The sequence below is a fragment of the Triturus cristatus genome, chromosome 7, assembly GCF_964204655.1.
Source record: "Triturus cristatus chromosome 7, aTriCri1.1, whole genome shotgun sequence".
NCBI classification, from domain to species: Eukaryota; Metazoa; Chordata; class Amphibia; order Caudata; family Salamandridae; genus Triturus; species Triturus cristatus.
Window position 1 is genome coordinate 467705224 of NC_140590.1, and position 27857 is coordinate 467733080.

General features: G+C 43.2%; 2 long non-coding RNA genes across 2 annotated transcripts; both read right to left on the bottom strand.

Moving 5' to 3' along the window:
• Window positions 1-36: 36 nt before the first annotated feature.
• Window positions 37-27857, bottom strand: LOC146809936 (uncharacterized). The gene is made up of 3 exons (XR_014965601.1): window positions 27666-27857; window positions 1676-1854; window positions 37-700 (listed from the first exon to the last, which is right to left on the bottom strand). It is a non-coding gene; the product is annotated as an uncharacterized LOC146809936 (long non-coding RNA).
• Window positions 17006-18917, bottom strand: LOC146809937 (uncharacterized). Its single transcript, XR_014965600.1, has 4 exons — window positions 18817-18917; window positions 18198-18262; window positions 17998-18075; window positions 17006-17443 (listed from the first exon to the last, which is right to left on the bottom strand). It is a non-coding gene; the product is annotated as an uncharacterized LOC146809937 (long non-coding RNA).

Here is a 27857-nt window from a genome sequence, read left to right on the forward strand (position 1 = left end):
TTTAGTCACACAATAGTTCATTCGACAACTAAATATGAGATTATTAAGGTTTAATTATAAATGTAAAAATAGATTGATATAAAGCAATTTTAGCATCACTGTATAGATATACAGAACAAATAGAATGAATCCAAATTCATGCAGAGATTTACCATATGACTAATTCAGTTATGACTATACAAGTAATCAAGAAAAAGAATTGAACAATAAATATAATCAAATGATTCTCAAAAGTGAGCATGAGCACGCTGGCTCTCTCTACACTGTTTTAAAAAGGGACAACCCTAAACTAAGAGACATTGAGTAAGTATGAATAATAGAAAGATGGCAGCTGTCAGAGTCTTCAGTAGAAGAAACTCCAACCAATGATCAAGTAGCATGGAGCCACACAAAGCAGAAGCTCATGACGTCTTAAGATGTCTCTCTGACCCTCATGTCACAGCATAAGACATTAGCTGCACTATAGGTAAGTCCCGTGTTCATCTCCTGTAACTTTCCACGATTCCAACACAAATTGGTCACTGGCACCACCTTTCCCACATCGATAAGTTGCTACTTCATTCGTCCTTGGCCTCCTCCATGGGAACTCGCTTCCTTGCTCGTTACCGCATTTCTCCTTCCCAAGATTCATCTTCTCATATCTTGCTTTCTAACTAAAACAAAAACCTTTATTTTCTAACTAACAAGGCTTTATCTGCACCTGCAATATGAACAAAAAAAATGCTAGCAAACACATTCTACATTGAAGGTTAAATACGAATTACATGTTAGACTTTAAATGTGAGCTTATACTGAAACAGTACTCGAGGCCCAAAAATCATGTCAACTTAATAGTGCACAGGGTTACAGATACGTGCATATTCCTACACACATAGCAAAAACAGTGTCTTAATGCATGAATAAATTGCAAAAGTTTACGAAATACCAATATGGATATACTTTCTTGTTACAGATATAAATGCTTAAACATTAGTCTGCACATACACCTCATTTCATTAACTTCACAATTTACCTTTAATTTCTTCTAGAATATTAATTTGTAAATGTTTCAAAGACCTTTATTAGTCACGTTTCTATGCACACAATTTATATGTTCCATTAGTTTTACATGGAATACATTAAATATACAATACCCCATCTTTTCTTAGTAACATTAATCACACAGAATATATTCGAGTACTGATTACATGATTATAATGCACTCCTACAGTATCTTAAGATAGGATCAAAATTACGCTGCTCCAGTTGCAAGGTGACTTGGCCAATGACACCAGGCAATGTTCACTCCAATGTTCTTTGGCTACACCCATTATTCTAATGTTTATAGGAAAGACTCTGAAATTGGCAGACAGACACGTTTCGCCAGCTTACGCCCTGCACCCTGAGCATTCCATGGGGTGTGGTGAAGAGGATCACTGCTCCATCAACTGTACAACATCCCCCTCATGTTTCTGGCAGCACACACTCTGACGCAGGAGAGTATTTAGGCTTTCCCTTTGACTTTTAATATAATATTTGTGTACATATGAAACCAGCCGAGCCTTTTCTGACTCCTAAACTGCCTCATATTTTGAGAAATTACTGCACATGCCAGGGCTAAATATATAGGGTGTGACGCCCCCGTAGGCGTGCGCGAAAAACTTTCTACACCTACAATTATAGCGTGCAGCTTTACCTGTGATGACATTTTTAAGTGGTATGATATGGCTGTTCTCAAACATAGAATAGATGCTGCATTAAAAACAGCTGCAGGTGTGTGCAACATTCTGTGATTCTGGGCAAATCACTTAATCTCCCCGTACCCATGGACAGCGCCTGGATACTCTCACGGGTGATAAGCCGCGTTATAGAAATCTGCAAACAAACAAAAAGTGTGTCAATTTCATATCAAGGCCACGCTTCTACAGGTAAATAGGCTTTTCATCTCCAGAAAAAAACACAACCTGGGTCTGATTCATGCCTACACTCAACAAGGAAGCGGAGGCCCCTGTATTTATATAATTTGCGATGAAGTACTTTGGCTAATATTCCTGAGCACAGCCCAGCACAGCACTGCAAGTTATACTAGGTAGCAAAATAACTACCCTTTTAAAGCATTTTGCCACTGCAATTCTCGGGCTCTTTTTGTCAGTACTGCATTCAATACACACGCCGAGGTAGCTGTACTCTAAACAAAGAATGACATTTCACAAGAGACTAACGTCTGCAAAGTGGAGTTGAGCCAGGCAGGAATTAGCCAAAATTGCCTGATATGTTAGAAAAGTGGCCCCAGACCCACTGGCTTTTTGTTTGTTGGGCAGTTTGCCTCTAAACAAAACTGTACTTCTCTCACCTGATGGTGTAATTCTGGTGCACAGATTATTTAAATCAGCAAGAAGTTTTGTTCGCCTGCCCATGGCAATGCAACACTGTTAAATGTGAAGTGTTTGTGCTGCACTACATTGTTTCTTTCATAGCATAGTACACAAGGCCAACTTTTCAACATAATTGGAGCCCTGTGATTTGCTCTTCAGATTGAATTTTGTCATCCATGATTGACCTTCATAGAAATGGGACACCTCACTTATCCATGCCTTTGTTTCTTGTAGGCTTTCACAGAAGAAGACACTTCAATTAGCCTTGCTTCTGTGCTTCCCATTGGCCTTCACACTAGGGGGGCACCTCAGCTATCTGTGCATCTAGCTTACTATTGATCACAGTAAGGGCCGCCTAATTCACTTATCCATGTCTTTGTGCTTCCCGCTGACTTTCGTAGAAGGAGAACACCTCATTTGGCTTCGCCCGTGTGATTTCTATTTAAATCCACAGAAGGAGGGCACCTCAGTTAGCCTTGCCTCCCTGTTTCCCCCTTGACCTTCACAGTAGGAGGATAAATCGCCTATCTTTGCCCTTGACTTCCAACTGACCTTCAAAGTAGGGGACCTCCTTGCATATTTATGCTTTTGTGCTCCCCATTGACTTCCACAGTAGTGGGACACCTCATTTTTTTTACGCCTGTGTGATTCCCACCTCTTGTGGTGATACAGAGACCAGTAGTAGTTTGTACACCATGTCCACTGTGGAAGAAATACATCTCGGAGTTTAATGTTGGATTGATGATCTCGATTCCCAGGCCATGGAATTCAAGACCAATAAGGAATTGGCTAGACAAATAGCATCTGTATTCCTTACAGTCTGCTCAGGGTGGGTAGTTAGTCACATCCAACAGATATTTGCCAGTTCATGTTGCCCATAATTTTGCACAGCCTTCTGCTCATGGCTAACATGTTGCAGGGACGAAGGATTGCAAGCTTAAAGTGGCTGACAAAATTCCAACCTTAACACTAACTTCAATGCTAACCCTAATTATTATATTATTCTAAACTAGACTCTACCTGTAACTCTAAACATAAATGTAGCTGTACACTAACGGTAAACCTAAATCTAATAGCATATATAAAGCTAACCTTATGCATTATCTGAAAACCTGAACTTTAACTTAGAGCCTGACTTGTGATTCCGGCTTTAATCTTAACCTTAAACTAGTCTTAACTGCATCCCTAAAGCAATTCTAATAATATTCTAAAACCAAAGCCTGATCTTAACTAACAGTATTCTGAATCCTAAAAATAACCCACACTCTTCCCTTACAACTAAATACATATGACCCTGATCAGAGATCCTAAATGTAACTCTAAACCAAAATATAAACCCAAACCTGCCCCTAGCTACAACACTGTTCTTCAAATGATAGAAGTTTGCTGTGCTGCAAGAGCATGACAGACTAGCAAAATATTCGTCAACTTCCTTGTGTCTACTTTAATTAGGGCACAGGCATCACTAGATTTTTATGCAGATTGAGGCAGAGTATTACCCATTGCCCATATGCCCTCCTGCAGTGCAGAAAGAAATTGAAGACACATCTCATCGAAGAACACTAGCATCCTACAAGTAATGAACATGCAAATTACATGCCTCATAGCAAACAATATTGAATCAATTCTCTGGCACTTACACAATATTCCGCGCTCTGCTGTTCACCAGCCAGATTTGCCCCACACAAGTGCTCCTACATACATGGATTTTATAACAGCCGCAATTGATTAAAAGCTTAAATATATATGATAGCTTTTTTATCATCCCACCCCTTTACTTTATGACGTTTTTAGCTTGCCATCCCATCACAAAGATTCAACAAGGTAGTGGTGTCCTTTTTGAGAAAACAAACATTAAGAGTTGTCTGCCAAGTTGACTGTTAATAAAATATTACCCAGTTATATCTGCAATAACAGTAAAAGTCAGTGGTGGAGCTACAGGGAATATTGCAGAAAATATGTCAGGGTTGTATCTGTCATTGTTACGGCAAATGCAGTGGCATTACAGCCTAGAGGAGTGACTGAGGGCAACTTTGAACCCCAGTTAGAGCTACCTTTCACTAGCCACCAAAGAGGCACGGGGCCATTTTCTTTGTTTGCACCCTTACAACGTCATTCCAGCAGACCTGCCAACTCACATGACACCACAGTGTGTCACACAATATCGTCTCCCTTCACACAGTCACTTGGTAAGGAGCCAACATCACACGGTGGCAGGGAAAACGAGCTAGAAACTATTACAAAGAGTGGATTTCCAGCTCGTTTCTTGAGGCATTGTCCATTAAGAGGTAAGAAAACGCACCAGGATTTGGCACCAGCCACACCAAGTTGTCGTTTTTGTTTTTTGGAGTGGGGAGTAGGGTGGGGGAGCGGGAGGGAGAAAAGGGCCTCTTAGGTACTTCTTTGCATGAAGACCCATCCATCCACACACCACCGCCCAACCTCCTCACACAGTGAAATAACTTTTTTCATTTGGCAGGTCTGCTTCAGGTGATCTTGTACAGATTTCATAAGCACACAACTCTTTCCATCATAGACCTATGTCATATTCTGTCTGAAAGTAGGGTCCCTCTTTTACTATTTAGCTCATAGCCAGGAAGTTTGCAATAACTGCAGAATGGTGAGAAGGCAGGAAATGAGATGGTACAGCATTTTTGATAGGAGGGCAGAACAATTTCATAAACTACATCTACACCGATGATATACTATATAATTCCAGCCAAGTGCTTCATTTCTGCTGGTGGTTAGAAATGGGACCCACTGATATCCTTTTTTGCGGGGCCAGGGCTTATTTTCCATCATTAGGCTTGGACCAAAGGCAAGAGTGAGAAAATCAGACAAGAGAGAAGGAAGGAGGAAGTGAAATATAGGAAATTGGAGAGAGGGCAAAATCACGAATTAAAAAGATCTTGCAAGAATAAAATAAAGTGAAAGGAAGATGAGGGAACGGAGAAAGGGAGAAATTAGGTATGAAAAATAACCTGCAAGAGTAAACTAAATACAAGGATGGTGGAAGAAAGAGGTAGGCAGGCGGTGGAGTCAAGGCTAGGCAGCTTTGGTATTCGACAAGCTGCCATTAGGCGGTAGAGCCTAAGAAAAACTTTGGCCCCTCTTTTCATTTGTTTTGTTTAATAAATTAAGCAATGCTCCTGCCCAAAAAATAACATTTTTTTCAAGCAAGCCAGGCTAGTTGCTTTTATAACCTACAAAAGGAACACCAACATGAGCTAGAGTGAGCGACAGAGCATAACGAGGCCTAGTAAATTGAAAGACGCCTTTTAAATAAGCACAGTAAAGCTAATCTTGCTGTAGAGCCAGGTGAGGTTCTAACAGATTGCAACCTGCGCCCTCCCTCTATTGACGGTGTAATCACTCATCTTAGCCGCTGAGCGAGCCAGCATAGGAAACCGAATGGGAATTGAATCTGAAATACTCTCTCACCCTTCCCAAGAGCAAGGAGGAGCGCTCTGGAAAACCAGTTTTGCCCTGGCATGTCCCAGGCCTGACTCATTCATGCATTAATGTGAGCATAGCACTGCGCTTTGATTTTATGACTATTTTTGTTAAAGATTCAATGAATATAAGAAGGCGCTTGTGATCGAGTCAGTGCCATGCCATAATTATGGGTTACAACATCTGACATCTCAGCCGGAGAGTCCTATTGTGGAATAGCTTCAAGGACGGGGTGAGCTCGGGATATGCTGTGTCCTAAGTGCAGGATGCAGAGATCACTTGGAGTCTGCAGACAGGGCTATTTCTAATCTCCTATTTATTTAGTAGCCTTCCCAGTCTCTTTTGTTCCTCCCTGTGGGCGGAAACACATGCTGTCCCTGATCTGTGCCACGATTGCTTGCCCTGCTCCTCCCCGCACTTGCTATCCAGTCCCTTGACTAGGGAGGGAAGTCCAGGATCTTCCTGGCTGTGGACTCTGTCCAGTGGGGTCCCTGGGTCCCCACGCGATGGCATCTGACACCACACCTCCGTAGAGATATACAACACTTCTCTGGCACTACAGGATAGAGACACAAGGTGCTTACAGCTAGGCTCGTGTAGGGTTTCCGGATCACTCCAAGTCAACAGGGGACCAAGTTTGCAGCCCGCAGCTTTCCTTTCAAAAATCATTGTTCTTAGATATTTTGATGCAGTTGAAGCAACACAGGGCAACAGCTGACAATTAGTTCAATGAAAGCCTTGAAAAGCAGTGTCTTGTGGACATAGAATATCGTGACAATCCTGAATATGTGGGAAATGGCCTGCATTAAGAAAGTATGGCCACCTATACATTTATTAATAAGATATATAGATGTACATGGTTGGCATTCACAAAGTGCACATCTTGACAGAGGGAGTAGAGGGCTGCACTATCAGTGATCCTGGGGTGGAGGGCAGGAGGACAGCTGCGTTCGGAGCGGGGCGGGAGGGGTACTACCTACAGCATCAAGATGTAGTGTTCTATGAAGCGCTCCTTCGGGAATTGGAGGAGGATTGAGGCAGTCCTATGGATATTAGGATGTTGTTCTAGATCTTGTCTGTTTCTAAAGTTGTACTTTTTCATGTCCTGTCCACGGGTATGTTATCATTCGCTATAGGTGGTGAGCTTGTCAGGAAGTTTGGCAGGTATGCTAGTCATGATATATTTGTAGATGATGCATTTGGTTTTGAAGAATGTGTGGGACAGTGTCAGTGAAGTTGTATAAGCATGAGGGTGATACGTTCAAAATATTTTTGGCACTTGGTGATATGTGTTGAAGCAAGTACGGTGTGTTTAAGGGGGCCAGTGTGGTGTCTGGGGACAGTGGCGCATGGTGCGGTCATCATCCAGAGTTTGCAGAAAACCTCTAGCAAAAGAGGGAAGCATTTGGTTAGGAATGTTGTTACACAAACAAAAAGTGAAAAAAGATGGCAAAACCCTGAAGGACATTATTGTATTGTAATTGCATGTTTATAGAGCTTACTACCCCTGACAAGGCGTTGAAGCGCTTTTTCGGCGAGTAGCACGCTACTCCGGAACCTATAAAGGATTAGTGTTGAATTAGTGTAGTGAAATATGAAAGTAATTTGAGTGGTGGATAGGTTAGTCAGTTATTTGGATTCAGAAGGATAGTGGAGGGATAGAAGAGGGAAAAAGGTTTGCCTTTATATAGCGCTTGTTACCCCTGATGGGGTTTTGAAGCGCTTTTTTCGGCGAGTAGCACGCTACTCCTGAACCCATAAAGGATTAGTGATGAATTAGTATAGTGAAATATGAAAATAATTTGAGTGGTGGATATTAGTCAGTTATTTGGATTGAGAAGGATAGCGGAGGGATGAAAGAGGGAAAAAGGTTTGCATTTATATAGCGCTTGTTACCCCTGATGGGGTGTTGAAGCACTTTTTCGGCGAGTAGCACGCTACTCCGGAACCCATAAACGATTAGTGGTCAATTAGTATAGTGAAATATGAAAGTAATTTGAGTGGTGGATATTAGTCAGTTATTTGGATTGAGAAGGATAGCAGAGGTGTCGGGTACCCCACAAGTCTTACCTGCTGCTTGTGAAGTAATCTCGCAGAGACGACATGAGCTATCGCCCCTGAGGCGTGTACACAAACCAGGATGGAGATGGGATCGGGGAAGCAAGCTAGAGATGACGGGGCTGGTGTCTAGAAGACCAGTAGAGGACCTCCCTCTGTTTGGAAAATGACAGTGAACACCGTCTTACAAAGGGAAACACCATACATGGAAGGGTCATCTGCATAAACAGAGCTTGCAGTAGCGCTCCAGCGCGATCAAGCATAAACGAAAAGAAAGCGCTCCAGCGCGGTACAGTACAAAGTAACAAGCGCTCCTGCGCGATTAATCACAACCAAAAAATAAAGCGCTCCAGCACGGTGCGGTACAAAAGAACAAACGCTCCTGTGCGATTAAACACAACCAAAAAAATAAAGCACTCCAGCGCGGTGCAGTACAAAGCGCAGTTCAGAAGGAAACAAAGCGATCCAGCACAGTGCAACACCAAATGGCCAAATTCCAAAAGAACGTGCTTACAGTGCTAGCAATCCAGGATCTAGTACACAGTCAAACACACAACCCAGCGCACCTTTACTGGATTGGGAACCAAGGCTTAGGCAAGGTAGTGCGTGCTAGCAGGGAAAATAGGAGCAATGTCAGAATGGGAACGAGGAAGCGCTCCAGCGCAGCCTCGGGATACCTGAAATAGGCGTCCGACGCAGATCCGGGCATCTGAAGAGGCAAAGGCGTTAATCCGAAGCGCTGAGCTGGCGGGAACCGCTGTGGTTATGCGGTTTCCCCCGGAAGCGCTGAATGACGTAGCGACGGTTTCCGGTAGCGGTGAACTGGACCGCTGACCGCCTGTACCTCGGAAGTGAGGAGCACCCATTTCCGCATGGTGAAAGAGCATACACACGCAGCAGACAATCGGTGGGCAGGGACCCCACTGGGACCATGACAGTCCCCCTCTCAAAACAGCACCTCCACCCAAAGCTGCAGCCTCAAACAGGGGTGGCAGGGCGAGGGCTAAGCGGGTGACCTACATGGAAGGTACGAACCAGTCAGGGAGCATGACGTACGTGAGACAGGCAGGACTGCTCCTCCGGACCGTACTCCTTCCAGTCCACCAGGTAAAAGAGCCTCCCCCGGGTACGACGGAACCAAGAATAGCCCTGACCTCATACTCAATGTGATCGTCCCTAAGAACTGGAGAAGGAGGAGGAGGGACATCGCAATCAGGGTGAACGGCACGTAGAAGGGACACATATAGGACAGTGTATCTTCATCTGAGGGGGTAATGAGAGTTTCATGGAAACACGGTTGATAACCCTTTCAATGACGTAAGGTCCCACAAAACGGGGCAACAGCTTCTTGGGGCCATGCACGTTGAGGTTACGAATGGAGAGCCATACTCTGTCCCCTTTTCTGTAGACAGGTTCCGTCTTCCGGTGGTCGTCCGCGTACTGTTTATAGGTTTCTTTGGCCTTGGCCAACTCAAATCGGGCCTGCTGTCAGAGGTTACAAAGCCTGGCATGATATGCCTGAACCGTGGGCAGGGGACTGCTCTGTGGTTCTTCCCATAGCATTGTTCATGGATGCCTTCCTTGGAGGCAATAAAAGGGAGAATTACCGATGGCAGAATGCTTGTTGTTGTTGTATGCGTATTCCACCATCCATAGAACTTCTGCCCATTCCTTTTCCACTGCCAACAGCAAGCAGCGGAGGTATTGCTCCATGGTGTGGTTTGTCCTCTCCGCTTGACCGTCTGTCTGAGGGTGATATGCGGATGATAAGCGTACGTCCATGCTCATGGAAGTGCACACTTCATTCCAGAACCTGGATACAAATTGCAAATCCTGGTTTGTTATCACCACAGACAGTATGCCGTGCAGTCGGACCACGTTTTGCCGGAAGGTCACCGCCAGCCTGGCTGCCGAAGGCAACTTTTTCAGGTGTACAAAATGGGCCATCTTTGTGAGGTGGTCTACGATGGTAAGAACAGTGGTATAACCTGATTCGGTGGCCGGCAGTTCCACAACGAAATCCATGGAGATGGTGTGCCAAGGGTGAGGAGGAACAGGAATGAGATGTAACAGCCCTACTGGGGGTCCTGACATGTTCTTTCCTTGGGCACAAACCGCACAATGGGCTATATAGGCCCTTGTGTCTACTTCCAATGTGGGCCACCAGAAATGTCTCTGCAACAGATCCAGGGTTTTGTGATATCCCGGATGATTGGACAGGATGTGATCATGACACATGTACAGGGCTTGTTGTTGGCGGGCCCCTAATGGTAGGTAATATCTGTCTTTTTTATACAAAAACCCGTTCTGTGCGGTTACACATTCATGGTTCCCTGCCAAGGAAGCCGGATCAGCCTGATTTTTGTCATCTTGTAGCTGGGAAAGGAAATCAGAGGAAAGAATCACACCTTGGAAACAATGTTCAGGAATGATAGACACCGGTTCAGCGGTAGACAAGGTTTCGTTGGTTTCCTCAAGACGGGATAGTGCGTCGGCCTTGGCATTCTCCTTACCAGGTCAGTACGTGATATGAAAGACGTATTCGTTAAAAAACAGAGTCCATCGCAGTTGTCTGGATGTAAGGGCACGTGCTGAGCGAAGGAATTGTAGGTTCCTGTGGTCCGTATATATAGTTACGGGGTGTTTGGCGTCTTTTAGGAAATGGCGCTATTCTTCGAACGCTGTCTTGATGGCCAGGAGTTCCCTGTCTGATATGGTGTAGTTACGTTCAGCTGGTTGTAGTTTTCTGGAATAGAATGCCACGGGGTGCAAGAGACCCGTTCCAGCGTCTCTCTGTGACAAAACACCCCCCAGAGCGTCTTGCGAGGCATCGGCTTCCACTATAAACGGCTGTTCTGAGTCGGGGTGAATCAGAATGGGAGCCGTGGTGAACCTCCTTTTCAGTTCCTGAAAGGCGTGTTCAGCATCAGAATCCCAACAGTACAGGACACCCTTGCGCAGTAATCGAGTGATGGGAGTGACAATCCTGGAAAAGCCTGTAATGAAGCAGCGGTAGTAATTGGCAAATCCCTCTGGACGTGCTTCACGTTGGTCGGAGATAGCCATTGCAAGATAGCTTCCATTTTCTTGTTGTCCATTTGGATTCCAGCAGGAGTGATGATATGTCCCAGGAACTCGCCAGCCGTGGTGTGGAAGATGCTTTTCTCCAGTTTGACGTGCAAACCATGTTGTCCTAGTTGTTGGAGGACGGTGCGTACGTGTTGGATGTGTTCCGTAGTGGTTGGAGAATATATCAGTATATCGTCGATATACACTATACAGAAGATATCGATGTAGTCTCTTAACACCTCGTCGATGAAGTGTTGGAACGCCACGGGGGCGTTACAGAGTCTGAAAAGCATGACCTGGTGGTATTCTAAGAGGCCGAATCTTGTCCGGAATGCGGTCTTCCATTCGTCACCCTTCCGGACTCTGACGAGATGATAAGCCCCCTGCAGGTCTAGCTTGGTATATATGGAGGCGTTTTTCACCTGGTCCAACAGGCTGGATATCAAGGGCAGGGCATACCGGTTCTTAACAGTGATGGCATTCATAGCCCTGAAGTCGATACAAGTCCTAAGATCCCCCTCCTTCTTGGCCACGAAGAAAAGAGGAGAGGACACCGGAGACCTGGAATGGCGTATGAACCCATTACGTAACTACTCATCCAGGTAGCAGCGGAGATGTTCGTTTTCTTTTTCCGTTGGGGAATATATCCCACTACAAGGAGGCGTGGATCCAGGAATCAGGTCTATTCTGCAGTCAAACGAGCGGTGAGGAGGAAGGGTATTGGCGCCTTTTTTTTGTCGAACACTGCCGCAAGGTCTAGGTATGCCTCTGGTACGTTTTCCTGTGTTGTCATACCCATTCCTGCCAAGGGTAGAGAGTGGGCCTGTATAGCTCGGACATCGAAAGAGTCGGTCTGCGTAATAGGAAGAACTACAATAAGCCGAATCCAAGGTTATAAGTCTGGATGCCCAATCAATCCATGGATTGTGGCTCACTAGCCACGGAAGACCCAATATCACTCGAAACTGGGGTACATCGATGACATCAAAAGCTATGGTTTACGTGTGTTTGTTTTCGAATGACATAACCATGTCATCTGTTTGGAACCGGATGAGGACGGAGGTTAGGTCCGTACCGTCCACTGCCTTTACTGTTTCTGGTTTCGCCTTTAGTACAGTAGCCATACCCAGGCCCTTCATATACAGGGTGTCGATGAAATTGTCGGTGGCTCCTGAATCGAGAAGGGCAGTTACCTGCCATACCTGGCCTGTCCATGTTCGTAGGGCTACATCTACACCCAGATGACGGCTGCCACCGAAAAAGGCAGGGGCCGCTGTCTTCCTGGACGAAGAACCCAGTAGTCGGACCCCTCTACCTACTGGGTTTCTCCATTCATATACCGCTTGTTACCTCCGATGGGGTGTTGAAGCGCTTTTTTGGCGAGTAGCACGCTCTGGAACCCATTTAAGGATTAGTGGTGAATTAGTTTAGTGAAATATGAAAGTAATTTGAGTGGTGGATATGTTAGTCAGTTATTTGGATTGAGAAGTGTAGCGGAGGGATAGAAGAGGGAAAAAGGTTTGCATATATATAGCGCTTGTATCCCCTGATGGGGTGTTGAAGTGCTTTTCGGGCGAGTTGCACGCTACTCCGGAACCCATATAGGATTAGTAGTGAATTAGAATAGTAAAATATGAAAGTAATTTGAGTGGTGGATATGTTATTCAGTTATTTGGATTGAGAAGGGTAGCGGAGGGATAGAAGAGGGAAAAAAGGTTTGCATTTATATAGTTCTTGCTACCCCTGATGAGGTGTTGACGCGCTTTTTTCGGCGAGCTTGGCTTTTAGTTATATTTGTTGCCCCAATAACACCAGTCCATCTAAGACCAGTTGAAACTAGTGGAATGTGTTCACCTCTGGTTTGTCGGTGGAACAGTGAGCTGCAGGATTCTGGGAGCAAGTTGTCTGACTCAAGCAAACGTTACATTAGTCCAACAGGGATGCAGTGACTCTGCTTTGAACATTTTCGCAAAAGAAAAGCAGCTCTTTCTGCAATATCCAAGCTTAGAAATGTTGTAGAGATGGCCACAACTTGGGTATCAAAGGACAATCATCTGTCAAGTTGAATACTCAAATTGAGGACAGGCTCTCCTGGTCTTCACAGATAAGGACTTGCTGTGAATGACAAGCAGGCTGTTTGAGGCATGTTCCTCACAAAAGCACACTGTCTACTTAGAGCTATCAGTGTACTTATATCGGATTCTCCACCAGACCCCTACCAAGGTGACTTTGGCAATACCTTCTTCCCATGTCAGTGTCCATTTGCTGGGCTATTTAATTAATCTCAAGTCCAGGGATTGGTCTCTGCAGTGTTCAAAATGGATCCTAATGATGCAGCTAGTTTTAGGCTACTTTCTCCGGTGCCTGCCCAGCTAAGTGTGCTGCTGTGATGCAGCCTTACATCACCTGAGTGATGAGTTCCAAGTAGGATTCACACTTAGGCATAGCCCACTAATTGAGTCACTTAATTACTTCAAGCTATACACTGGCGACGTTCAATTGAGAGCTTTATTTAAATAACTTTTTGTGTCATTCACCGTAGTAGTTATGGTCAACTATCTTTTTTTCGGACGAACAAGCCCCCTTAGTATGTTCCCAATTGATCATGCCATTCTTCAAATCATATTCTGGTGAAAGATATTCATTGCTGAATACTGCACAGAGGTGCTGCTTTCAAAAACTCCACCTGTGGAATTGTGTTTGATCAGTAAAAATTTCAGTCTCAGGAAACATATCAATACCTGGGTTTTCAACCAGTAATATTCAGTCTAGTTCCAATATGTAAGAAAGTGCATTATTTGCCGTGTTCGACTGCTCACCTCAAGGTTAATTACACTCCTTGTAAGGATGAACCCTCAAAATCACTAAATTATTCTGAGCTCAACCTCCTGGTGGCTATGGCACAGCGCAGGAAGTCGTAACTTAGGGCAATGTGAAAAGTATTTATATCGTGCAAAAACAGTAAGAAATTCAAAACAAGAAATACAAATCCCAAACCGAATTAGAAAAATAGTGTACAATTTAATAAACAAAACAACACTAAATCAACAAAAATCCAATAAGGGGAACCAGATATATGAGTTTTTAAAGTTTTAAGTAGAAATAGTGCCAAAAGGACTAAGCGCCAATGACACTCGATGGAGGCAGTAGATGGAGCCCTGGTTGGATACACATATGTGGATTGGTCCCAGTATTAGCTTGGATGTCAAAAATGTTGAAAAAGTTTCTAGGAACTACTTCATAAAGGGTTTTTGTTGAAGGTTGACATTTTTTCTAAGGCCCAATGTAAAATGGGACTTAGCCGTTGAAAGTTTTGTGGTGATCCATCAAGCAGGGGCGAGAAAAAGGGGGTGTTCTATAGGAACTTTAGACACAGCTGCAGCCTGAACTGCTGAACAGAATGACATGACATTTTGCAGGAAGGTAGATAGATGTTGGTTCAGAAAGTTCTTTTTTGTGATTTGGTGTAAATCCGTTCAATAGTTGCAGAGTTGTTAACCAAAATCCAAATTTGTTTATATAGGGACACAGATCCTCTGAGCATCCGACAGTCCCTGTGCTCAAATCTGTTTGGCTGCCAACACTTCAAACCAGGAAATGTTGACAGCTATCTTGGGACACGGCTTGAGTCGAGGCTGGAAAAAAACATTAAAAAACGAAAAGGGGGCAGGGTAGAAATACTCTGACCCCCTAGACCTCTTTGAAGGGTCCCAAAGGGTACCTGCAGTGTCAAAAAAGCATTTTTAAATTAACATTTCCAAAGGGAGTTGCGCTGGATCCCGCTTATAATGTTTTAAAAAATGAAGTGTGGGCTCCCATGCTTCGTTAATATTTGGCCCCTGGGTGGCCTCCGGGGCTTCCGGGGCTTATTAATGCCTCAGGGTCCACCACCTCTCCACGGCTTATTTATTTAAAAATAGGGGTCCTCTCAGACCCCCTGGACTCCGGGGACTACCACCTCCCTTGGGCTTCATGCCAAAATGAAAATGGGGGCCTCTTGGACTTCCCCATGCCTTAGGGACCACCACCTCCCTTGGGCTAATTCATTGTCCTGGGGACCACCACCTCCATGGCGCATGATCAGTTTGTATTGGGGGGCCTCCAAGGCACCCCCGGTCCCTTGGGACTCCCACCTCACTGAGGACATCTTCTTTTTAACAGTTCAATCAATCAATCAGGGAATTGTAAGCGCGCTACTCACCCATGAGGGTCTCAAGGCGCTGGGGGGAGGGGGTACACAAATACGTTCAGCCGAAGAGCAAGATCTTGAGAGTCTTCCTGAAAGTGTTCAGGGAGGGGGCGCGTCTGATGTCTGTCGGTAGCTCGTTCCAGGTTTTGGCTGCAATGTAAGAGAAGGATCTTCAGCCTGCTCAGGCTCTGTGGATGCGTAGGGTTTCAGCTAGTGCGAGGTTGGCAGATCGGAGGTCTCTTTTGGGAGGGAGGCCATGCAGCCCCCCTCCTGGGCTGTTTACGGCCCGGGGACTGCCACCTCCCCAGGACAGGCCCTACAAATTAGAAAGGCGGAGGGTCGTGTGGTCCTCCTCCTGGAGCCATAGATGGCCCTGGAGACCGCCACTCCCAAGAGCCGGCTCCTGATATGTCCCTGGGTGCCCACCCCGGGACATAGCTGTTTGCTGTGACTTGGCGAGAGCTTTACCGCTCGCACCAAGTCACAGCAAACACTTTGCTTCCAGCATTTTGGGACCAGGGCCCCCACAATAGATGCCAGGCCCTAGGGAATGGGGTCACCAGGGCCGAAATTATCCCTTAGAGGGGGACTGTGTGGCCCTCCCTCCCCTACTACATGTTTGCCAGGCCCTGGGGGTGGTGTCCCCAGGGCCGTAATTGGCCTGGGCAGAGGGCCGCGTGGGGCCTTGGGGGCCAACTAACCCTCCTGTTACCTCCAGTAAGTCCCACACAGCGTGTTTAATGAGAGGTCTTCGCTGGCCACGACCCTTTCTCCACCACTATACAAACATGCCTCCTGGCGTACTACTGGTTAGAGGATGAAGTCCTCATGGACGCTGAGGGACCTCGGCAGCCAAGAAGCCCTCCTGTTACCTCCTGTAAGTCCCTTACAGCGGGATTCCTGAGAGCTGGTTGGAGGCTCACCGCCTTTCTCCACCACTTTGCATACGCGACTACTCATTAAAAAAGCATAGAAATTCACTTAAAAAAAACAAAGGTTACAGGAACGTAATTAGTGCAGGTTTAAGTGCTGTGGAGGCCACTAGGTAGTCAAAATTTCGGGGCTCCCTCACAAATTATCTCCTAATAACCAATGCACTGGATTCTTTTACAAACTAACAGCAGCCAGATAATAAGCTTTAAGAGACAAATTGTTGTGTGAATATGGTGTCTCTGGTTTATGTAATTTAAGTTGTTAATGGGTACATTACATAAATGCAGTCTTTTATGTAAAGTTTTCGTTTCTTTGAGTTGATTCATTTTTTCTTTCTTTTGGAAACAATATTTAAGAAAGCTTGATTGTGATTTTCTTTCAAGATCAAATCAATATGATCCGTTATATCACTGTGCCCCCTAAAAGGAGTGGTGCCCATAGGCCTTGCCTACTTTGCCTATTTTGTCATCTCAAACTGGATGTTATAGTTAGGAAATAGAATTTAAAAAACCTTGGAAATTCACTGAAAAAAACAAAGGTTACAGGGACGGTAAAGTTAGGCTCAGATTTCACTCATACAAAACCAGTGAAATTCAGCAGTTATAGTTACCTGTGCTAACTATAACTTACCCACCCACCTCAATGCACTACTTATGACCTCACATATTACAACACTCATGACATGGTCGGTGACATCACTGATGACATCTCAAATTACATTACTGCTTACATCACTGATGACATCACTTGTAAATAAAGGGACCCCCTCTAAGGGCATATAAGGTCTAGGAGTAAGAGGGGAAAAAATAAACAACCAAATGAAGAACAACTCCTCAAAGACCTATATTTCTTTTACCCCAGAATCAATCTGCGCATGGGTTGATCACTACTTATAGTACATAAATAATTTTATACTTTAATACATAAATTTATAGTCTTTATATTTTTTGTAGAAATCTTCCTTTTATTTTGTTGGTCAATTTTCAAATGTAATCCTTATATGACCATTATACATCAGTCTCCATTATTTTCTGAAACAATACAAATCATTTCCTATTCGAAAAAACACATTTTTTAAGAACAAAGTTTTTTATCTAATCTGTACAAAAAACAGCACCCTACTCATAACAACACAATCAATTCCCAGACACACTTGTAACTCTGACTCACTCTCACTCATGCATAACACATATACTTAATGGGTACAGGGAGCATCAGAACATAAAGACATCTCCAATATGTGGTTTTAGATGGCAGCAACCTAAATAGGTCAGGGCGCACGTGGTCTACGCGCGTTTCGGTGGATTAACACAGACATGGAACACCTTCATCAGGACCTCGCCCAACTAGGGTATAGTGTCATCAGATTTGTACAGTGTAGGGATACCTAAAGGATAACAATAAACAAAAAATGTTTGTTTTAATTTTTCAATCAACCCATGCTCAAAGCAGCATTCATTTCAATACTAGCTAAAAGCAGTGTATCAGACCTATGTTAATATGTGACTTAAAAAGAAGGGGAAAGACATCCCACCTCAACATAAATTTTAGTGCAAATCGATTCTAGGACAAAGAATAAGTGTTTACAGAAAAAGAGGAAAGGTATTCCCATGAAACACCATTTGTATGCCATAAATAATCTGGCCTTCGAGTATAGAGTGAATACAGAAAAAGAGCGTGTAGAATTATAGATTTATATCAAATTACTACACAATTATATCCCTTACTGTTTGGGGTCGAATAAAATACTCGTAATCCAGGGCTCAACAGAACATTTTGAGCACGCCGTTTCTGTTATATCAAGATACGGATGCGAATTCTGAAAAGGATGTAATAATTGGGGACAATTTGTAGTGCTGTATTTATCTCAGATATGTTAAGTGAAAGTTGCCAATGGCAAGGCCTCAGAAAGGATTTCCTTTTTTTAAAACTTTTTTTTACCTAGTTCGTACGAAATGCTTGGGTTCACTTCTGTGGCACTAATTCAAACGAGACGGCAGTTTCCTGTGCATTAATTATCTAGAGATATAAAAACAATAACCAAACATGAGCATTCTGATTGTATTTTATGTTTCAGTACTATGTTCTAAAACAAAATTGGTATAACTCAGAAATGGAGCACGAGGTTATCAAATACTCACTTAGATGATTTGTAGATGGCAGATAGGGGGTTGAATTTCTATAGACATTCACAGGCCAAGGCCTCCTGGAAATAAAACATACGATAGTATAATTGGCAAAAAAGTGTGCCATATATCGAACACAGACCTCGTGTCCCCATGGTTCAATTTAGCTATAGTAGTGGGTTACCTATCAGTTCAAAAATTAATATCTTCTAGGTTAACATATTGAATACAGCCAGTATTTGTCTCCATCCAGATCTAGATGGCGTAATATCTGTATCTCCTCAAGAAAGAGGAAAAAACGAATCTTAATGAGGAAAAATTGTCCTATATCTTCTGGCGGCACCCCTAGTACGAGTAGATCTTTAACTACAATCTATGCGAGAATATGCAAAAATAGCAAATTATGTCAATGTACACCTCATAGCGGTGGTGCTAAGCATTTCTTACGTGAATTTGGAATCTAAAAAAAGATACCAGTATGAATACAACCGTACTTATGATGTTCTGTTTTTCACAGAGACAGGAAGACGAAGGACTTTTCCCGAAATACGGGGGGCGAGCCACCAAAATTCGCGATGATTAAGTTTTATTAACAGGAATGTACTACCGCGTCTGTGTGCGTCATAATGCTCACCTCCTTTCTGGGCAGTTTAAACTTCTCGTAAGTCCAACAGCGTCTCCAGCAGTGTCTCGAAGTGTGCGTGATTTTTAGCGCCAAAGCCTGTCTGATTATAAAGAGACGGCCGCGCATGCGTAACGGCTATATGTGACCTAGACGTAAGGTCAGAACGTAGTTGTTAACATAAAGATAGGACTCCGGAAGATAAAGATATTTCGCCCTGAGTGTGTTTCTAAAGAACCACATAGTGGGTATGGAAATAGGACTGCGAAATTTAAAAACATTGTTGTGTAAGTCCTTCTTATAGAAATTCCAAGATGGACATTTTGAAAAAAGCACATAATATGTAAAAGGAAGTTATAAACAAGGAACCCCATGTACAACCCATGGCAGGTATAGATGAATTCACAGATAAGGCGTGTTAAATAGCAGCAAATACATGGTACATGTATTGTACAGGGACACTCGCATTGGCTAATAAATGGCCAATATGTAGTGTCGAAAATACAGTGGCTGAAACTAACACGAAGGACCTATGTTGCCATTATGTTGTAATAGATGTATAACAGCCAGATCCAGAGAGCGTGATTTAAATAATAAAGCTCAATGAGGCTGGAAAAGGGCCAAACATATCTGACCGTTGCCGATGCACATATATTTGTAAATTGGCCCGAGATTCTTTGAAAAATAAGTTTATCAATGTAAGAACCTAGTTTGATCACATGCGCAGTGCTAGGCCTAACGATTCGTGATGTTCCATATGATTTCTTCGTTTAGCCCATTCTTAACATTGTCTAGTGAAAAAATCCAAAAGGTTTCTCTTCGTTTGCGAACGGTTTCATTTAACTGACCAGGTTTAGTTTTAATCTTTTCCAAAATACACCAGCGAAGATCTCGTTCGTCATGGTGTTTGTCCAGACAATGAGTGACCATCGGTGCAGAGACTTTTTTGGTTCGTATAGCTGACTTGTGCTCACTGTATCTAGTCCGAAATTCTCTGCTTGTTTCCCCTATGTATGCCAATTCGCATGGGCAAAAGATGATATAGATGATGTTGCTACTCCTACAGTTACTCAAGTCTCTCAATTTCAATGTTTTTCCCTTGTAGATGATAGTATCTGTGACTATGGCAGTCTCACAGGCATGACATGATCCACATCTGTGATTCCCCAAAATCGGGGATAATCCAGTAAGAGTGGTCTGTTGGCCTGTTTTGCAAATGTCTTGCTTGGTATGTACTAGCATATCCCGTAGGTTTTTATTCCTCCTATATGCTATGATTGGTAGCGGGAGTACTTCTCCTTCATGCACATTAAGGATTTTCCAATTCTTGTTGATGATATTCTTGATTTTATAATTCAATTGGGAGTGATTAATGACACATACTGTCTGATCTTTAGGGGTACGGGTCTGACCACTCAAGAGTGCCTCTCGATTATAGTATTTGGCTCTTTTAAATGCTGTTCTTACTAGTCGGTGGGGATAGCCTCAGGCCACCAGACGTGTTTTTAAGGCATCTCCATGAAGATGGAAATCTTGTATCGAGGTGCAATTACGTCTTATCCTGAGAAATTCCCCAAAGGGTATGGAGTCTTTCTGGCATGTGGGGTGGAAGCTCTGATGTTGCAAGATGGTATTTTTTGCTGTTGGTTTTCGAAAGAAACTCACTGTTAGACTTTCTTCTACACCCCGGATCACCATGTCAAGAAACTCTACTTCTGTCCGACTAGAATGTGAGGTGAACTTAAGATTGTTATCACTGGCATTAAGCCACCTGATAAATTCTTCAAGTACATTGCTGTCACCCTTCCACACAAAGAAAATGTCATCTATGAAACGTTTCCAAAGACTAACATTTTCGAAAAAAGGAGCTGCCTCATTGAAAATATGAGTGCGCTCCCATTCTCCCATGTAGATGTTCGCGATACTGGGAGCACATGATGCTCCCATACTGGTACCTTTCACTTGTTGGTATGTGAGGTTGTTGAACTCAAAGAAATTGTTCGTGAGAACTATTTCCAAGCACTGCAATATGAAAGCATCCGGTCTAGTGCCCGGGGTTCTGTTAAGAAGTGATGACATCATCCACAGAACTACTCATACACCCATTCACACTCCATACAACCTCTCACTATGCCCACTCACACAACCACTCACATAGCCATTCATAGACCCATACCAGTACTCACACACTCACTCACTCTCCATAGAGACACTCACACACTCACTCACTCACTTGTACAGTCGCTCACACAACCATTCACTCACCCAAACAACCACACACTCATCCATACAGGTACTCACACACCCATTTATTTAACTATACAGTCACACACCCACTCACTCACCCATACAGCCTCTCAACACAGCCACTCAATCACCCATTTAAGTACCCACACACTTACTCACATGCCCCCACAACCACTTACATACCCATTCACACATCCATACAAACACTCACACATCCACTCACCCGTACAGCCGTTCACACAGACACTTACTCTCCAATACAGCCACTCACACACCAACTCACTTAACCAGACACCCACTCAAACAGCCACTCACTCACCCATGGAGCCACTTACACATAGTCACTCACTCATGCAGCTATTTAGGCACCCACTCACTCACCCATACAGTCAGTACACACCCTCTTACCCACCCATAGAGCCTCTCATCCCACCACTCACTCACCTATAAAGCCACTGGCACGCCCACTCACCCACTCACTCACCAGTACAACCAATCACAAAGCATCTCACTCACCCAAACAGCTACTTACACACCCACTTATGCACTCATACAGCCACTTACACACCCATACACACATGGATACATAGTCACACAGCCACTCACATTATATATGTTAGAATTAGTATCACTCAGTAGTAGTGCACCTAGTATACTAATTTAACTTTTGCAGTAGGTTAGTATATCTGTTTAACACCCATAAACTCATAAAACACCGATGCAGTAAACAGTCAACAGACCAGCTACCCCTCCTATTATACATTGACTGTGTCTTTATCTTTGACCCCGCACACTGCTCTGCTGTCTTTTGGCTAGATCTGTGCTATATAAATACCATTTAGAAAAATCCATGCATCCATTCATGCATACATACAATGAAGAAGAGAAGGAAGAGCAAGAATGGAAATATAATATTCTCTTTGATTGGTTAGTGCTGACGGTGCTAATGCTGATATTAGTTTCTGGAACTTAGATAATAGGAATTGGGGGCTCTTGCACCAGTCCCAGCACAGGCCGCCCCCACATTCAACACTTCAGAATCTCTGCTTCATATGAATCACAGAATGGCTACCATGGATGCAGGACATGCAACACTACAGGAACAATCCACCCACTCCACAGCAGCAATTGTGGAAGCTGGGCAGAGCCTGAATCCCATGACTGAAAGCATTACAGAGCATGTGAAGATACATGTTGAGTTCTGCCGCCAACAGAAGGGCCATTAGATGCATCCAGCAATTTATTAGCAGCATTGGCCATGTTGCAATGTTGGATGCTATTAAAGCACTTACCCCTGTTTAACAGAGGGTTCCAAGGCAGCCACACACATGCCTGCCTTAGTTCAACCAGCAGTAACTAAAGCCATTTACCTTCACTCTTCAACATGCTCACCAACCTATTCCTCACAACAGAGTCCCCCCCCTCAAGCCTCGTAGGAGGTCTGCTCGCACAGCACATCTGCTTGAGTCAGTCCAAAACCCTGCTAAAAAAAGTGTTGTGTAATTTCAAAAACATGTAAAAAGTTGTGGTAGGATTATAGGTGACCCTGAATACAGTTTAGTCATAGTAAGGGTTAGATGAGGAGAGGTCAGGAAATATGACAGAGCAGTTAAGTTTTACTTAGGTTTCTAGTTGTGGTTTTAGAAGGACTAGTTGGCAATAAGATGGAGCTTGATGATAGGGCGGTTTGTTTTCCATAAATAAATGTTTTGAGCAACATCTGTGAAATTCTTTATTTTTTAAATTTGTTTTGCGGTTTGACTGTTCAGCGCAATAGATCTTTGCTCATTTGTATTAATGTATTTAATTTGAATATAATGTTATAACTGTTATCATGAGAATTATTTATTGTCTATTTTTCTAGGTATGGAGGATGATGTCAGCCTTTGTATTTATATTACTTATTTATGTTCTTTGTGATTTTGCAGCAGTCGGCTTTGAATATTTAGCACCTGCTTTGAGCAGTAGGAGTGTTGGGGTGCTTTCTGCCTCTCCCACAAAGTGTAATACATTTATTAATTTTCCAAAGAGTCAATCAGTGTTAACTTATAATCGAACTGAGAGGAATTTATGCATGAAACAAGATAATTCCCTCTGCACCAATCTGGGCCTGCTTGAACAGTTTCTCAAAACAAAGATGAAGAACTGAATCACAGGCTCATATAGTTAGCTACTCCTGACCGCAATATGACCTTGGGAATCAAATTCCCCAGTCCAAACTGGAATACCAGCACCTCAACCAGAACACCACACTGCCAAGCACTGTGGGCCTTTATTTAGCTGGGTATTGTTATTTAAACATTATCCGTGTTTTTCCAAGGACCACAAACCTACATTACCGCCACTGTTTGTGTTCTCAACCCCTTCTTCCACAGAGTCTACACTGTATGGCATTGATAAAATTATACGGTTGCCTTTACTTTGCAGTTAGGCTGGAATGAAACCTGCCCACCCAAAGCTTTGTGGTATAAGCCACAACAGCAGAATATAATTTAATAGGAGACAAGCAGTTTTGACCTGGAATAAATGTAGTGCTCTTCGGTCTTGTAACCAAGATACATATCTAACCGATCTCAACTTGCAACAATTTGCGAGTACCCAACAGGTACTCGCAAATTGCGCATGCAATTTCAAGGGTGCCAAAAGTACACCCTGTTGCACACCAGAAATTTCCATTTTCCCACATGTTGCGGACACACATGCCCCAAGGGCATGTGTGTGTGTGTAACATGGGACTTTAAAAAATGCACTTTACTGTCTTTTTCAAAGAAATCGCAAATTACCATCAACTTGAGATTGACGGTATTTTGCGATTCCTATTTGCGAAATCGCAATTATTTTAGGTTAATGCATTGCATTTAAGGAATCGCACTTTGCGATTCCTTAAATGCAATTGCAATTTAAGAAATCGCAATTTTGCGATTACTTAAATTGCGATTTTTGTAAATCAAAAATACCGGTTGCGACCGTTTTTTTCAGGTAGATGCATGTAGCCCTTGGGCCTTAATTTGTTGTATCACTTTTCTCACCCTTGTTATATATTTTTGTCCCTGATTATTCACAGCAGATTGAATTCTTCCTTTGAAATTATCCTCTTTCCTCTGTCATTTTGCTCAGCATCTTTGCTTTTGTAATTTCTACTCCAGCGGTTTGCATCAAATTCCATGTTGATCTTGTGACTCTAGTCTAGTTGCTCATCTCTTTAATCCTTCCTGAGATCAGTGAGTTTGGTGCCTTGCTGTTTTCATCGATGCAGTCATTGTAGGAAGGTGGAATCTCACTGCATGGCTACCTCCACTTTTTGCCGGGTGTTTTGCTGGTTTTCAACTTAGTTTGACTGGGTTCCTGCTAATCAGGACCCCAGTCTATCTGCTTTCTCCCTAAATTGATTGCATGCAGTGCTTAATTTGTAAAATATGAAGTCCAGGTGCTCACATTTTTGTGGGAGGCCACACCCACTTTCCCTGGCTCCACCCACTTCATTCACTGGCTCCACCCACATCCTCAACTGGCACGGCTGAAAGCCACATGTAATACCCGATTTGAATTCCTACCCTGGTAATATGATGGTTGACTTCAAACGTGCTGGTTTCGAGCTCCTTGGAAAGGATATATTAATAAAATCAAGGAAAAATCGCAAAAGGAACTTGATGTCGTGACTTTTGGAACCGAAGATAATTAACTTTTTCTCACCATTAAAGGCCTGACTCTAAAGTAATGCTGATATGAATTCTGTTGTATTTTGTGCCTCCCCAGGCTTGACCCTAAACTGCCCTGGACCAATCTTTTAACTAAAAGACAGTACATCACCTTACACACTTCTCAATTCTTTTGCTCTGATAATTTGGGGAATTTGCCACTGATATATGTACATTTTGTTGCCAAAGAATACACAACATTATAGAGCTCAGAGGTCAAGCCCACTATGAAGGCATTTATCACATAAAGAACATATTGGACTCTGCTAGAGGCACAATATGCACCTCCCTGGTATATGCACAACCTGTAACAGATGAATGTACATCCTTCAGTCAGTAATATGCCCAATATTGTGATTGTTTATATATAACGCTTCCACCCCTGACAAGACGTCAAAGCATTTTTTGGTGAGTAGCACGCTACTCCGAAACTCAAAAAGAATTAGTGGTGGGATAATATCGGGAAATATATGCTGATTTGAGCGATGGACATGTGAGTCTGTTAGTTTCATTGAATGGTATAATGGAGGGATTGAAAAGGGAAGCGCCTAGAAAGTGTTATTTAGGAGATCATAGTAGTAAAATGAGGTTTGGGATGGGTCGAGGGAGGGATAGAGGAGGGAAGAATCTAGAAAGGTTTATTAGGTATATCAAAGTAGTAAGATGAGGCTTGGGTGGAGTAAAAGGAGAGATGGAGGAGGGACACGTCTCTAGAAAGGGATTTACTCTCAGAAGTGCATTGTAAATGGGAATAAACCAAACACATCTTACCCCAATTGGCACCCCTTAGCCCTTGCCCTTAAAATAATGTTCCCAACATACACCAGTGCATTTTGCTCCCTAACATGAAGGTAATACACAATAATGTAGCAGTCAAACCCCAACCAGCACAGAATACAATTGACAACAGACTATAAAGAGGTCTATGTTTGACAGGGTGCATAGAAGAAGAGACAATGGCCCAAAACAATTTGAATGTTGATTCCATCCTGTTTTGTTTTCATCTATAGCTAACGCGACATTTGAAGGTTAATAAACACAACTGTCCAAAAGGCACTACACAAAATATTACAAAATGCACAGGACACTTGAAACAGCCAAATACGCTCTGCTAGATTTGAGTACATGTTTTGCATTCTATCATTTTACCACTTAAAACGTTTAATGAATCAATACATTTTGTACCAATCAAACCATAACCTTGCAAATGAAAAATGAAGGAAAATCACACTAAGCCTATATATTGGTATTTGTCTTTTTTTAAGTTTTGAATTGAATTAAAAAACACACACAAATGTGTCTTACACTTAAGAAAATTAATGAAACTCACAGCAACTGTGGCCAAAGTGCATTCCAGCTGTGTTGTTCTTTAAAATAGAACAGAACAGTGCAGTGTCAAACCAGAGTTCTAAAACTTTGTTGTGGCCAAATCAGCTTACATGTATTGGGGGCGAGGGAGGGATGCTGCAGTGCCTTAAGTGCTATTACTAAAGTAAAATACAGCATTTTGTATTAAGTGGCAGAGTTGAGTATATTACACGGCAAGTAAAAGGCAAATTATGCGACACAACGCAGCACATTTTTTTTAGTTTTAGTATTAGTTCATTGTTTCATTATTTTTAAACTTGCTAACACTCTGTGGGCATTGGTTGCAACTCATTAGTACTATCTTAACATCCAAATACAGCAATAAGCGACAGAAGGGTGACCAGTCCAGCTTTACAAAGAGGCTTCCACTGTGAGGCAAATCTATAATTATATGAAAATCACTGCGGACACTCAATCACATAATTCCAGTGGCCTTGGCTATTGTCGGTGTGATGGCCGGAGGTCGCATCACATAGCAGATTTTTATGGATGGCTTTTGTCCTGACTTAAAGAAATCGCCCCCAGTCTAGCACCCCAGCGCTGCTTTAAAGACATGCTGCACAGAACAGTACATAAAACCTCTCAGTTTCAAGTGCAAGATTTTGGTGACATCATATCACAGACAGTAAGGCTTAGGCTTTTAGTTTGTGGTAAATATATCACTGCAAACCTGCCTTCTGTCAAACTCTGCCTTGCCCCTTCTGTTCTCTTTTTTTGGCCTTCGATTCCTAGGTGCTGGTGAAGGAATACATGCAGAGCCATTGGGGAAAGAAAAGAGCGTAGTGCAGGCACTGGTTAACAAATTAGAGGCTCACGAAAATGAAAGGAACAGGAGTAGGTAGGCCTGTGGGCTGCAAGAGAGCCCCACAGGGAAAGTAAGGCACTTTAATGTAGATTTGGTTGAGACATTAGAGGCAGAGAAGAGCGGTGCAGAGGCACCGGATGAGATAGACAGAAAGCAACTTGTGAAGGGAGGGCCCACGAATTGCATGACAAGGGAAATTAAGGCGCTTTAATGCAAGCCTCGGATGTGAAGGGAGGGGAGAGAGGGGAAGCGACCTGGGTTCAGCACCGAGAGGCCCAAGGGTGAAGCAAAAGAAAGGGCAGGATCAGAAGGGTGAATAAAGAGATCAGGTAAAAGCAAAGAGCAGAGAAGCCAACCTTTTACCTGCCATTGCTGGGAGTGTTCTCGAACAGCAGAAACTCCAAGTTTGCCTTGTGATTTAAGGACAAACTACAGACCTTTATCCATACTTGACTGTGCCGGTTTGGACATATCTGTGCTACACAAAGTTCAGGCTCTGCTTTACTTCGTGAGCAATCTACATTCAATTGAAATTGGGCTCAGATCTTTTGTGTAGAAAATTACATGTTTTATCCCGCATGCACATTGTTTAAAGAGGGAAAGCTCGAGTTCTTAAAATCCATGTGCACACTCTTGGCACTGTGATTTCTTGATTATTAGCTTCATAAAGCTGTGTCCAATGTAATACAAACGGTAAAGGATCCTTGCCTGCATCATGCCTCACATTTTATTACAATCGGTACCTGTGGTGAGCAGAGCCATTCCTCTTAACTCATTTCTCCGGGCTATACTCAACTGCCCGGACGGGTTCAATATTAGAAAAAATCAGGCTCCTCTGCATCCCGAAAGAAATTGTCGTGTGCGTGGCTGAAGTCATCCCGGCCTGGAGTTTCAGCTTGCATGAAAGAAAATGATTTCCTTTTTGACTAACGGAA